At 48.8% G+C, this 13,982-nt stretch overlaps 1 protein-coding gene across 1 annotated transcript in view; it reads left to right on the top strand.

Moving 5' to 3' along the window:
- Positions 1-13,982, top strand: part of PEBP4 (phosphatidylethanolamine binding protein 4) — a 209,383-nt gene that overhangs the window by 70,498 nt on the left and 124,903 nt on the right. The window lies entirely within an intron of this gene.

Genomic DNA, 13,982 nt, shown 5'->3' with positions numbered 1-13,982 from the left:
CAAATAGTACAGGCATAAAGCACAGGGACAGAGGATGTCGCAGGGGTATAACTAGCTCTTGAGGCCTGCTGCACTTTCCTCTGTACTCTTAGCTGCACAGCAGTGACTTTCACCAACAGCGAATTGATAGCGGAGCAAAGAGTAGAACTCAGGACTAGAACGGGGCGACATTTTTCAGCCAAACTTTTTTTTATTTTTTCAAAATATGCAGATTCAGTTCAACCCAAACATTTTGTGAATTCATGACAAATGCAAGTTGTTTCGAATGGGGCAAAAAAAGAAAAAAAAATAGAAATGTCAAAACCATGAAAAAAGCCACCTAGCTTTGCATCCTTGTGATTTTCGCTGGCCCCTTTGTTTTTCCTCCTGCTTTTTGGAGTCTTGGCCTTTACAGGCTACCTGGGGGAGTGATGCTATGGGTTGCACACATCCTCTCCCTGTCCTGCTCTGTGTAAGGCAGTCAGCATCCTGACGTGTTTTCTCTCCTCTCTATCCCCCCCCATTCCTTTTTATTTATCTCCGGCTACCACACATTAAAGATTGATCTGTTGCATGTGTCTCAAAGTGGTATTTGACTGTATGCATGGAAACAGGGCTGTCAGCATTGTCAGCTCCGAATAACAAATCCCAGAGATGGAGAAAGCAAGCTGCTCCCTTCAAACTCGAGAGCAGAGGGTGGGTATCCTGCAGGAAGGCACTAAAGTGACGGGTGGGGAAAGCGATTCTTCAAGCTGCACTCTAATTTAAGCAACCCCTCCACAGCGCCAGGAGAGCACGCTTTCCTCAACTGCCTCTCACAAACCCAGCGCCCGCCTGAGCTGCACTTCAGCAGATAATGAGTGTGAGTTTAAAAAACTTAAAGCCTCTTCCTGCGAGCTGGTGACTGACACAAATGGAGTTCATATTTAATCATCTGTTAACTCGTTGTCTATTATAGCTCTTTAATAGCACCAGAGATATTCTTAATGAAGCATGATTTAAAGTATTTACAGCTCCAGGACCGACAGACATCACTCACAGTGTACAGGTAATGAGGCGTAAAACAGCTCTCGAAACCGTAAAAACGAGGGGAGGGGGGAAGAGAGAGAGCAAGATCAGGCGAGGAGGTAGAAGCTGAATTGTTCCAAGGTTTGTTTTAAAATGTTTAGGCATTTAAAATCATTTTAGCTTTTCAGAGGTGTCTGGTAGCAACAGAGTTCAGCAATTATCACAGCCGCGTGGCTCCCATCACGCCGGAGGAGTTCATGGCATCAATACCCAGCTCCGAATAATGGCTCCTCATTGCTTCCACCATGCAGCTCTTGGATGGGGAGAGGGCCCTGCTTTCTCATGCAGCCGTTTGGCGTGTAAAAGTTGGCAGGTAAAGCTTGCCGGGGCAGGCTCTGCACCAGGGTGGGAAATAGGGTCTGATGGCTCTGGGGCCTATGGCCAGCTTGGGGGTGAGTGGATCTCAGTCAGCCCCAGCTGGTGTGAGGGGGGGATATTTTGTTCTCCTGTATAATTGCACCTTTTGAAAAGAGAGGAATAAAAATGTGTTTCTAGGCTACTCCCAGCCCCAGTGCGGAGCACGGGCCTGCCCCTCCATCTACTCCACTCTGAGCTCCATGGCAGGGTAAAGGCCCATTGTCTCACTCCCGGCCCACTGTGCTGAAGGGTTTGGCTGGAGCCTGACCACATAAGTACGGGCTGGTGATGGTTGGACTGGTTAGCCTAGCCACTCTCCTTTGTGATGACCTCACCTCTCGGGAGAACTCGCCGGGCCATACCCTCAATGATCTCAGTAGGGAGGCTATGTCTACACAGCAGCTGGGAGGGATAATTCCCAGCTGGGGAAGACATACGCGCGCTAGCTTTGAGTGAGCTGACAGCTCGGGCTAGTCGTCTGGGTACGTACCTCAGACCTCTGACAGGACTGTACTTGGGCAGCTAGCCCAAGCCACTGTCCATGCCACCGTGACCATAGTGCTCTGGCCTGGTCAGAGCGAGCACGTGCGCATGCTGGGAATTGCACCTCCCAGCTGCTGTGCAAGCAAACCCTTCGTGGTTCTTTGCCAGTCTTTTAGTGTGTCTACGCCCAGGGGTGCTGGAACAATTTGTAGAGGGGGGGTGCTGAGAGCCATTGAATCAAACTGTAAACCCTGTGTATAATGGAATCCGGGGCAGCACCCCTAGTTCCAGCACCTATGTCTACACCACGCCTGGGTCAGCAGACGTGTGCTAGCCAGGCTCATGTTAAAAGGGCTGTTCTCAGGTGTAGACTGTGTACACGCCTCGTGCCCCTCCGGCTTGAGAGCCCGAGCTGCAACAGCTGCACGCTCCTCCTAGCACACTAGCCCTGCTAGCACAAGTCTGTGGCCTGGGGCTGGGAAGCTCACTCCCAGGTGCAGTGTAGACACACCCTCCGAGGTTGTGTCTGCAGCCTCTCTCTATCAGAAGGGAGCCAGACCTGCCACTGTAGAGGGCGGGGCACATATTTATCGCCTAATAAAGAATACCAGTTAAAAACCTCAAACTGCTTTGCTTCCTGACCTCGAACCCTCCTTCTGAGACCCTCACCCAAGGCTGAGCTCTTCTTGCTTAAACCAGAGTGACGCTGCTGCCACCTTGCACAACAGGAGCAGGAACCGACTCTTCTTGTGGTTGCATGAATAACATTGAACTCCGTCTCGGCCCTGCAGGCTCAGACTAGCCCCGGGATGCATGTGCAGGTTTTCCAGAACACAAGAACAAGAGGAGAATCGGGGAAAATTTAAGAGGCGAGACCCGAAAAACCACTAAAAGGAAATACTTTTTCACTCAGTGGATAACAGCACTATGGAACTTGTTGCCACAGGATCCTGTTGAGGCCAAAAACCTCAGCAAGATTCAGACAGGGTTTGGATAAGCAGAATATCCAGAATGAGAATGGTTAATACGAACATATTTTGGAAGAGATTGTAAACCTCGTGCTTCAGGGCTTAAGACAGTTGCTTACTAGAGATTAGGAGCTTTCCTGCTCCTTCCTCTGAAGTCCTAATTGGTCTGATCAGCTCATAGCTCTTCTCCAGTCCGGAGGTTCCTGTGTTTTCAGTATCCTAACGTGGCAAGATTTGGACTCCTCCTTGGGGCACTGACATTAGAAAACGAGGCTTTCGGGAAGGAAGCAGCCCGTCACAGGCCTGCTGTAGAATGTTAACGGGACTCACTCGGACTGTCTCAAATACACCCTTTCACCCCCAAACCTTCTCTCCAGGTCCTTGCCTAGCCTTCATTGTAGTAGTGTCTGGGCCTCCCCACTCCTGCCAGCTGTTTCCACTGTGGTCCAGCCTCCTTGGACCCAGAAGATGAGCCCATAGCCAGGCGTGGATCCAGGCTCGCTCTGGTACTTCAGAATGGCAGTTCTTTCCCTCATTACCCTTTCCCCTCCACCTTCACTGAGGGGTTTGTTCTGAACAGGCCACTTGGCTGGGCTTCTAGCAGGTGGTTCCTCTGGTTACATCTTCCTCAGACCTCTTTCCCAACCCCACTGTCTCTCCACCAGAGGCCTCCTATACAGCCCCTGTGATGCCTGCACTATGCATTCTAGGAAAAATAGTGCTTGGTTGGGTCTATTACAGTCGTGCCTAAGGACCAGCCAAGCATGGGACCCCCATTGTGCTTGGTGCGGTACAAAACACAGATAAGCAGGTGGCCCCTGCCCCAAAGAGCCTGCAATCTAAAAAGGCTCAGCCCTTGAGATGCGAACCTCTATACCCCACTGTAACCCCGCACACAGCCATTGGGCTGGCCCCATTAGCACTGAAGGCTCCCATGGGAGTTCCTTCCATTGGTGAGTCAAGCAGGACTGTGCATTGAGAAGTCAGATTTAGTAGGTTGACTGTGACCAGTCACAGGAGCAACAGGTTGCCGGGGGGTGAGGGGAAGGAATATAACATACAGATGAGCCTTGCCCGCACTCAGGAATGGCCTTGACGTAGCAGCCGGCGGCCAGCAATTCTTGTAGCTCCTGCGGTGTTGACCTCAAAGGCCAGCTGTTCCAACAGGCAGAGCTGTCAGGCCACGCCTACGCTCCAGCGCAACAGCACCAGACCTACACCCCCCGGTATAGTGCAGCTGTACAGAGACAGAAGGGGTTTCTCCATTGCTGTAGGAACCCTGCGCCCCAAAGCGATGGCAACTAGGTGGATGGAAGCATTATTCCACTGAGCTAGCTACATTTACCCCAGGGTTAGGTTGGCATAGCAATGGCACTCCAGGGTGTGGGTTTTTCAGACCCCTGAGCACTGTAACTATCAGAGGGGAAGCCGTGTTAGTCTGTATCCACAAAAACAACGAGGAGTCCAGTGGCACCTTAAAGACTAACAGGTTTATTTGGGCACAGGCTTTCGTGGGTAAAAAACCCACTTCTTCAGATGCATTCTTCTTGCATCTGAAGAAGTGGGTTTTTTACCCACGAAAGCTTATGCCCAAATAAATCCGTTAGTCTTTAAGGTGCCACTAGACTCCTCGTTGTCACTGTAACTATGTTGACCTGAGTTTTAAGGGTAGCCCAGGGCAAGCCAGTGTTGTAGCAATTGAGCTAACTGGGGGGTCAGCCCCTGCTCAACCCTTCAAGCCGTTGTCTATACTGAGGGGTTGACGGGGTGCAGCTACACTAACTGCTGGCTGTGGCTATTCCCAAGCGTACACCAGGACTAAGAGCATGCTGGAGCCTCCGCTGCCTTGTACTTGTGCAAACACTACCCAATCAGCACTCGCGTCCTCTGGCAGCAGCACTGAACAGTCACGCTGCCCTGGTGTGAACCACTGCAGCAGGCATGAGGCAATGGGAAATTGGGCGGGGCCCACAAGAGGCTACAATGCTTAGCTGACCCCTTAGCTTGTGGCCAGGGAACAATGCTCTTATTGTTTTCAAATGTCACCCAGCACGATCCCTTTTAGGCAGGACTCTGAAAATAATTTGTGACTGAGGTGCCATTTTGCATCAAAATATTTGTCAGAAAATGTCGACTGTCCCCAATCTACATGTCCTCTCGTGTGACAGAGATTGGGTCGGAAGGCTGGGTGCTGTCACAGGGACTGCTCGCCTCCTGCCGCCTCCTCTCACACAGGGTCTCTAAAACGCAGCCAGTTAGTACAGCAGTTTCCTTGCTTCCAAGCGGGCACACTCGCTTCATTCTGAGTGTTGTCCTGTGATCGAGAAGAAACCAGGGGGGACAAGGTAGTGTCCTCACTAATTAACTGTTCCCAGATCCATTTCCTCAGGACTTTGGGCAAATGACAATTAAGTGGAAGGGTTCGGGGGTGAATTCTCTGAATCTCAGTAAAAGTGTGTCTCAGCTGAAGAAACAGGTGCCCCAGCCTCCCTCTCAGTTATGGTGCTCTGTTGTTGGGGAGGGGGTGGGATTTGTTTTAACTTTTTGCTGCCACTTAGTGGATTTAACTTCTCTCCAGCAGGCTTGTTGTAGCGGGGCCTAAACTGTCCAATTACTCCTTTTGTGTGTTAGAGGTGAGGGCGTGGGGAATGAGAGCAGAATTGTCCCTTCCAGATTTTTAGATATACTTTTTATTTCCGGAAAAATGTGAAAAGAATATGTTTGCCGTCATCATCATCAATTGCAGACAATTTAGCGCTGTTGCGAAGGAAAGCAGCCTCGCTTACCAAGACAATCTTATTTTCCATCTCTGCTGCTGTGGTTTTAAGTATGATGTTACATAGGCCTACTTCACCTTTTATAGACTGTGCCAGGAAAAGACTAAAAGAGGCGGATTCTGATCTTGATTGCACTTGTATAACTGCGCTGACTTCACTGTCTTTGCTCCGGATTTACCCTGGTGTAACTCAGATCAAAATCTGGCCCTAACTTATTATGATCTGTGTGGAATCAACACTCTTTTCCCCCGTTGCCCCAATGCAGCCACCATTATCCTGTGGACTTGCAGTTTATAAAGTAATTTTATAGCCTGTGTCCATGGATAATCATTTTGAGTAAGCCCAGAATGTCCTTATGGTTTGGCTTTATGTGAAGGAATAATGGCTGTTTAAAACGCTCACACAAAACCCTTAATGAAACAGTGTGGGTGATGTCCCTCACACCGTATGTCTCCCACTAACGGTTTATGGGAGTTGGGTATGCATGTTGTGGCGGTTTCTCCATGTTGCATATACGTATTCATCCTGCATTAGGATTAATAGGTCTTACAGATCTGCACTGAGGGCAGGACAGACCCCTTACTTGAATGCTATGATTCATAGATATTAAAGTCAGAAGGGACCATTATGATCATCTAGTCTGACCTCCTGCACAATGCAGGCCACAGAATCTCACCCACCCACTCCTGCAATAAACCTCTCACCTGTGTCTGTGCTATTGAAGTCCTCAAATCGTGGTTTAAAGACTTCAAGGAGCAGAGAATCCTCCAGCAAGTGACCCGTGCCCCATGCTACAGAGGAAGGCAAAAAACCTCCAGGGCCTCTTCCAATCTGCCCTGGAGGAAAATTCCTTCGACCCCAAATATGGCGATCAGCTGAACCCTGAGCATGTGGGCAAGATTCACCAGCCAGATACCCAGGAAAGAATTCTCTGTAGTAACTCAGATCCCACCCCATTGCTTCTTTAGTAACATTACCAGTTTAATGTAGCACTTGCTGTTTTATCAGAAGAAATGTAATGGTCTAGCCTGCTCCGCAGAAAGAAGCCATTCTCTTTTGACAGCGAATAAAGCCTTTTTCTAAAGTACGTAAAGGCTCAGTCTGGGAATAGGCCTTCTAACAGATTTAGAGTCTGACTTTAATGATCCTGGATTAATCAATTATTATTAGAACATTAGGTTGCATAAATATTTGGCTGGCTTAGCTCTGCCTAGCCCCTGGGGAGATGAGGGAGAGCATGCACAAATATTGTAGACTGGCTAGTAAATGGTTCATCAGCACTCCAGATTGTGTTGGAATTCCAGTCTCCTATAAAATCAATGAAGTCTCCATTAAGCATTGTATAGTGCAGGGAGGGGTTGGGGAGTGTGGTGTAGTGGTTAGAGCAAGAGAGACCGAGCTGGGATGCCTGGGTCAAATTCACAGATTCTGCCAGTTGGCCCCTTAGGCAGGACGTTCCACCTTTGTTTATCTTCTGTTAAATTGGGTTCACAATACGGACCTGAAACTTGAGGTGAGGCTATGGTTTAAAAAAAGTGACTACAAAAATCCCATCAGTTCTGCTCCTTATGTGTGTTCAGAGTCACACTGGCTTATTTAGCTGCAAGTGATTCTTTTTACTGCTTTTCCCTCCTGTTAGCCACAGAAGAGGAAGCTGGAATTCATTCTTGGTCATGCACGAGCAACAGAATGGCACACTATGTGCCTATTATAGAATCTTTATTACCAGGGTTGAGCGAGAAAGAACCCAGCTTGATTCTCAGATACCAGGCTGAGTTTCCAGCACTGGCACCCAGAGGGAAATATTTTTTGGACAAACTTGAATTGAGGGTCGTTTAGTATGTGTCTACACTCCAGTCAGTGGTGTGAATGCAGCATGGGTAGACATACCCAAGCTAGCTTTGATCTAGCTTGCTCAAGTCACAATACCAGTGAAGATGCAGTAGCACGAGCTTAGATGCTCACATACGTAGCTCGGCTCCTGGATAGGATTGCACAGCCCATGCTGCTGCAGCTTCACAGCTATTATTATTTGAGCTAGCTCGATCCCAGCTAGCTCGATCCCAGCTAGCTCAGGTATGTCTACCCGTGCTGCAGTCACATCCCCGATTGCAGCGCAGATGTACCCAGCGCGATGACGATCATGCAACCACGCAACGGACACATGCTTAGAGTGCTAGTCTGGAACTTGGGCAACCCACCGCTGACTTCTTGTGTGATCTAGGCCAACCCTTTAATCTCTCTGTGCCTCAATTCCACAGCTGTAAAATGGGGATAATACCGTAGAGGTGTGTTGGGAGGATAGGTGCATTAACAGTTGTGAGCTGCTCAGATACTCCAGTAATGGGGCCATCTAAGTACTATAAACAGTTGCTTTTCACACTCTTCGAGGTTTGCAAAACTCTGAGGGAAAGTGCTCGATTACTGGGATGAGATCGCTCGTTATAAGCGTAAGTTACTGTTGCTGTTACTGGAGGCAAATGCCTGGGTAGAAGTTTAGATTTTTGACAGGGGGGTAGGACCGGAACGTGATCGAGAAGTTGCAAGTACCCGATGTCGGCAAAGGGTAGTTATTGCTCTTTGATGGGCACAAGGTGTAGACTGGAACTGCGTGAAACCCGTCTGTTCTGCTTTGCAGGGTTTCTTCAAAGTATTTGGGGGAGATGGGAGGGAGTGGTTGATCCATGGGTTCTCCCCACCTGAGTCTTGCTCTTAAATTTGAGGGACAAATGAACCCACCCTTTCAAAGTGAAGCTAGGCCTGCTGCACTGAGCCCTGCCGGGTTTTGCAGCAAAGACGGGTAAACTTTGAGTTTTGCACGTTTTTTCTAAAATGGCTCAGATTTACTTCAAAGGTCTGTTAACCTCAGCGGCTGGACCTGTGTGAGTTGTGAATACGACTGGGTTTCACCCTGAGCAGTTCTTGATGCTCTAGCCCAGGCACACCTCTCACCCCTCCCCAAATATTCTGTGTTCATCGCTTCTTTCCAGAACAACTCCCCCCACCCCTCTTGCATGTGTCACAATTCACAGCTCTTACAGATGGCACCATGTATATTTATTTAATTGCTCCAGCATTCAGACTGCAATCTGGGGTCAGTCTGTTTAATCTATCCCTCTTTGGGGAGTCAAACCCGCCTAAGGTGACCAGATGTCCCAATTTTATAGGGACAGTCCCAATTTTGGGGTCTTTTTCTTGTAGAAGCTCCTATTACCTCCCATCCCCTGTCCAGAATTCTCACAGTTGCTGTCTGGTCACCCTAAAGCCGCCGGTGTTTTGCAAGCGTAGGCCCTGACTCATTCCTTTGCATTGTTCAGTTGCCAGCAGAGATACACTAGGCGGTGCATATGTGGCAGTTCCATGGTGCACTTGTTACCTAGGAAACCACTCGCTCTACATGTGTGTTGCTTAACACCCTGTTTGCTTTCATTTGGATAAATCTTTAATTCCTGTGCTGCCCTGTCTCCCCTGGATCTATTCAGCAGTGTATCCTCAGTACGTTAATCCCCCCCAACCCCACCCAGTCCTCCCTGCCTGCCATGCTGTCTCTGGTTCTTACAAAGTCCTTGCTCGCTCGGAGCAAGTTTGCAAAACGATGGCTAATCTGAACAGCTCATGCTTTTAAAAAAATATAATTATATATATACAGTGCCGCTTCCACCCAGCTGCAATTAGCAGCTAAAACGTGACGCTTAGACCTTCCATCATCAAAGCACTCAACAGACGGTAACTAATTAACTCTCCCCCCCCCCAGTCAGTTTGTTTTCCCTATTTTACAGCTAGGGAAACTGAGTCACAGAGCAGTCTCGGAGGGGTTGGGTATTTGTGGATATGCACAACTGTAGGTAGAGGGTGCAAGGAATGCCCGTGGTTTGACAATCAGTGTCCAGGGTCCATCCCCTGCAATCACAGGACCACATGGGATAGAGAAGAAGGCTGACCTGGAGGTTAAGGTACTAGTCTAGGACTCCGTTCAATTCTTGCTACTGACTTCCTGAGTGACCATGGCAGAGTCACGCCATTAGTCTAGGGATGTCCATAAATACCCACAAAGGACCATCGCAGAAGATGGGGTTGGATAAACCCAATGGGAATAGATGGTGCACCTTGTAAAAGGACAGTGCCACTTCCACTCCAGCACGGGCTACCCTCAAGGAATTCTGTCTGGAATGTCTCCAGGGATTTCCTCGGCACCCCTTCCCACCAGCACAGGCACAATATATCCTCAGCCCCAAGACCACGCACAGCAAACCAGTGGCAGAGCAGGGAATAGAGCCTGAGAGTCTTGGCCAAGCAGGTAGTTTGCAGGTCTGAGGCCGTTAGCTCTTTGGGCTTGTTACTGCTGAAAAGGCAAGGGAGAGAAACTATGGAAAGCTGAGGTAGTTATACAAAAAAAATTAAAGAATTTGAGATAGTCGCTAGGAAATGGCTTTCCCTTCTTCTCATTCTCCCTTCATTGTCTGCAAAAACAACGTACGTTCCTCTTGAGAAGCGAAAGGATTGAGGAGTTTTCTGATTTAAACCGAGTCCCCTCCCCTCCATTAATCTCTTGGACTGATTCATGCCCAGAAAGCTGAGCAGCACCAGCCTCACTCTGGGCTGATTCCCTCTCTGGAGTCTTGACAGGAGCTAATGCTGTTAGCCCGTGTCAAAGGAGGGTTTAAAAAAACAATAATTCACCAGCATCAGGGCTCCTGTGTCCTTTGCAGGCTGGCAGTCTAAAATGCCAGCGCCCCCTTTGCTGGTTCTCGGCATGCAACGATGTCACTTCTAGAGCGAAACTAGGTCGGGTTTAAAAATCTGGCCTGGTGCAATCTCAGGAGCAAGCATGCAATGATTACAACGGCTGCCTGTAAGGCAGGACTCCTAGGTTCTGGGGGTCCAGTGACCAGAGCCAGGAAGTCAGGATTCTTGCTTTCTGTTACCAGCTATGGAAGATGCTGTAATCTAATGATCCCCTGCTTTGTTGAGTGGCAAGCTGGTTTCCCTCTCTGTTGCATGAGAGATGATAATACCCACTGAGAAGATTTCTGCATGTCTTTGACAGGCTTTGCTATCTTTGGCTGGAAGGTGTGGGATTGTTTCTATTAGGAAACATTCTTTTGGGAATGCCTTTGCCTCCTGGCTGAGGGAATCTTTTGCTCAGGCTTCGAACAAACCTCTGGCATTTTCAGGCTTCCCTGAGGAACTCCACACCCCGCAATCCTCAGCAGGCGCTGGAGTGTCCTGGGCCTCTGGAACGGAAGAGCTGGAATGCCATCACAGAGACTGTTTTTGCAGTGTTTCTGGTCCAGCCAAAAGCAGCAAGTCACTGTAACATGTGAGAGCAATGATCCCAAAGCACAGCTCAGGGGGGTTGACTGAACTCGAGAGACGCATCCATGGTTCTGCTCCAAGTTGAGCCAAGTCGTTTGTAGTTCACCTTTTGCTGCTAATTGCTTTGGCATGGCTCCTGTATGGTGCACATGGCATGCACGTGGAGGGCCTGACTCTCAGTTCCTTTGGCGGTGTAAAGGGGTCTTAGAAGGTAGAAACATCCCCCTGACAATCCCCCTCCTCCGGGTGGGCCCAGCAGCCACAGAGCTGATGTAAGAGTCCTGTTCCCAGCCCCGACGGTAGGGAGTACCACCTGAGTCCAGGCTGGAGCGTGCATGACAAGCAGAGCATAAGATAGAGCAGCCCCAGGATAGGAGGAGAACAAAAGTGACTTAAAATGCCCCCACACTGCTGCTTCCATCCCTGCCCCAAGCAGAGAGAGACAGTAACTAAGAATCAGGCCTTGACCCTGTGTTGATCTAGGGCTGGGTACCACACTGCCCCCTGACGTCAGTGTGAATTAACTGTATCTTGCTGGGGAGCAGGGGAAGGATCACGCCCACGCTCCACCCTCAGGGCATATCCAGGTTCAGAGTAATCAGTCCTGCTACGTCAGAATGAGGGGCGGGGGGAGAAATCCAAACCCCCAGTGGGAATGCAGCATGCCTGGCACAGATACAACCCCTCTTCCCTCACACAGAATGGCCTAGCCTGACCAGCCCAAGGCTCTGTGCAATGCTGCCTTGATAGGCCACAATCTGTACCAAATTCTGAGCCTGCTGTTAACTTCCCTCGCACTTGATTCTCGTGTTTGCTGTTATTTTTTAACAGTTTTTTTTTTTTTTTTTTGCATAAAAGCACTATCCTCTCCCCAGAGCCTGCCTGTAGCGAAGGCATGGTCTGTACAACTGCAATTATTTTGAAGAACAGATGGAGTGAGGAGCGGAAAGTCTGTTAATAGTAATAGAAATGCTACATGTTAACCTGGACAGCACACGATGACAGTCCCATGACTACACGTTCTGTTCCCACCAGCTGGGCGCCGAAGTCGAAGCAAGAGATTCACAAACACAGCGTTCAGCCACGTACCCACCTAAAGTTAGAACTCAAATTCCTTCACACTTGTAGCCTGGGATATTTCCCCCCCCCCCATAAACTCCAGTTTCAGTGTTGCCATCCAATATTTTCATTGTATGATATTTCAACCAATGTTTTGGGCTGTGTCTACTAGTGCAGAGCAGCATTAAGTATGGGGAGTCATGGATTAGCAATTAGAAAACAGAACTCGGAACCAGGAATTGCCAGATTTTAATCCCACATTTGAACCTTGGTCTGGTCCTGGGAATTGCAGGTGTACCAGGCCTCTTTGGGTCAATCTCTTAAGATCTTTGTGGCTTTTGTTTACCCACAAGCTTGCACCAGTTGGATGAAACAAGATTAGTAAAATCAGCACAAACCCGTATGGACACCCATATTTCAGTATGAGTGGTTTATTTCAGTTTAGCTTAAACTTGGTCCTAATAGATTTATCAAGATAAACTGAAATAAGTGTCCACACAGTTTTGTTTTTGTTTGTTTTTTGCACTGTTCAAGCTAAATCTCTTTAAGTTCACACCTTAAATTAAACCAGCACAACTCTGCTGGTAGAAAAGCCCACAGACGCACGTTCACTATCTGTAAAAGGGGGCGGATCGTGATTTACCTCCAGTGGGATTGCTGAGGTTAAAGTGCCATAATATCACTATTCATTTGTATTGTGGTAACACCTGGGAGCTCCAGCCATGGGGCAGAGCCTCCCTGTGCGAGGTCCGGTACAAACACAGAATTGCCCCAAAGAGCCTTTCATAGGTGAAAAGGGCATATAGCTACACAGCTCTCTTTCATTTCAGTGGGAGTCACGTGGCAAAATTTCTTAGCCAATGTAGGAAATTTTGACCCAAGGTGTGCTAGGGAATCGATGCCACCAGCCCGCCGCATTGCTGGCAGGCTGCTGGATCCATCTCGAGATCTTATTAGCCTGTAGGTCCCTTAATGATCTAAGTGTTTGCAGGATCATCTGGAACCCTGTATCCTGCCAAGTCCACTCAGATCTGTAGGCACTTCTAGCTCAGCATCCAGAGGTCATCAAACCCAGTCCAGGGTGGCAAGGACCAAACTATTGTTACTATCTGTCAGCAGCCGGCAACGAGGCACCTGTAGGTTCGGTCAGGTGTCCACATTGCAAGAACCACCACTGCTAGTGTACACCTGTTCTCTGGATAAAGAAAGGCCTTCCTCTTCCAGGACTGTCAGTCCAGCACCTTTCACAAGCCCCAAGCCTATGTAAATGGATCAAAATAACTGAGAGGGTCTGGGTCATTTTATGGCCATCAATAGCATTTGTAGCAAAACCAGCTAATGTGCTGAGGTGGGTTATTAAAACACATGCCTCTGGGAGGGTGACCAGACAGCAAACGTGAAAAATCGGGATGGGGTGGGGGTGGAGGGGTAATAGGAGCTTATATAAGAAAAAGACGCAAAAATCGGGACTGTCCCTATAAAATCGGGACATCTGGTCACCATAGCCTTGGGTTGTGACCTGCAAGGGTCAGACAGGTTCACTTTTTCCACTTACAACCCATTATGGAGCTATTTTGCCTTCTTGAAGTATTGCTTATGGCCAGACGCAAGGTGTACTGGACTTAAGAGAGCTCATCGGCCTGCTCCGCCCTGGAAGCTCCTGTGCTCAGCTGAATTAATTCAGTCAGTATTTTGTTTAGTCAGTGGGGAGACTTTTTTTCCCTTGCTCTCCGGACTGTTCACACAGCTGACCCAGCAGGGTAGTGCGCAGGGGCTGTGAGAGGCTGTCTCTGAGATTAGACTATATCCTGTCCCTCATTTCCAGTGGAATGCAGGCCTCTGTGTGGAAAGCCCCTTGTGTCACGGCACGTCTCTCTGTGCTACTCTGCTGTAGGATGTGGTTAGTGAACGGTTGGGGAAAATTCTCTCCGGTGCCTTGTATTTGGACATATTACAAAAGCCCATTCTTCCTCTG

This window comes from Caretta caretta, chromosome 26 (genome assembly GCF_965140235.1).
Source record: "Caretta caretta isolate rCarCar2 chromosome 26, rCarCar1.hap1, whole genome shotgun sequence".
NCBI lineage: Eukaryota > Metazoa > Chordata > Testudines > Cheloniidae > Caretta > Caretta caretta.
This window is presented reverse-complemented; position numbering and strand designations above follow the sequence as displayed.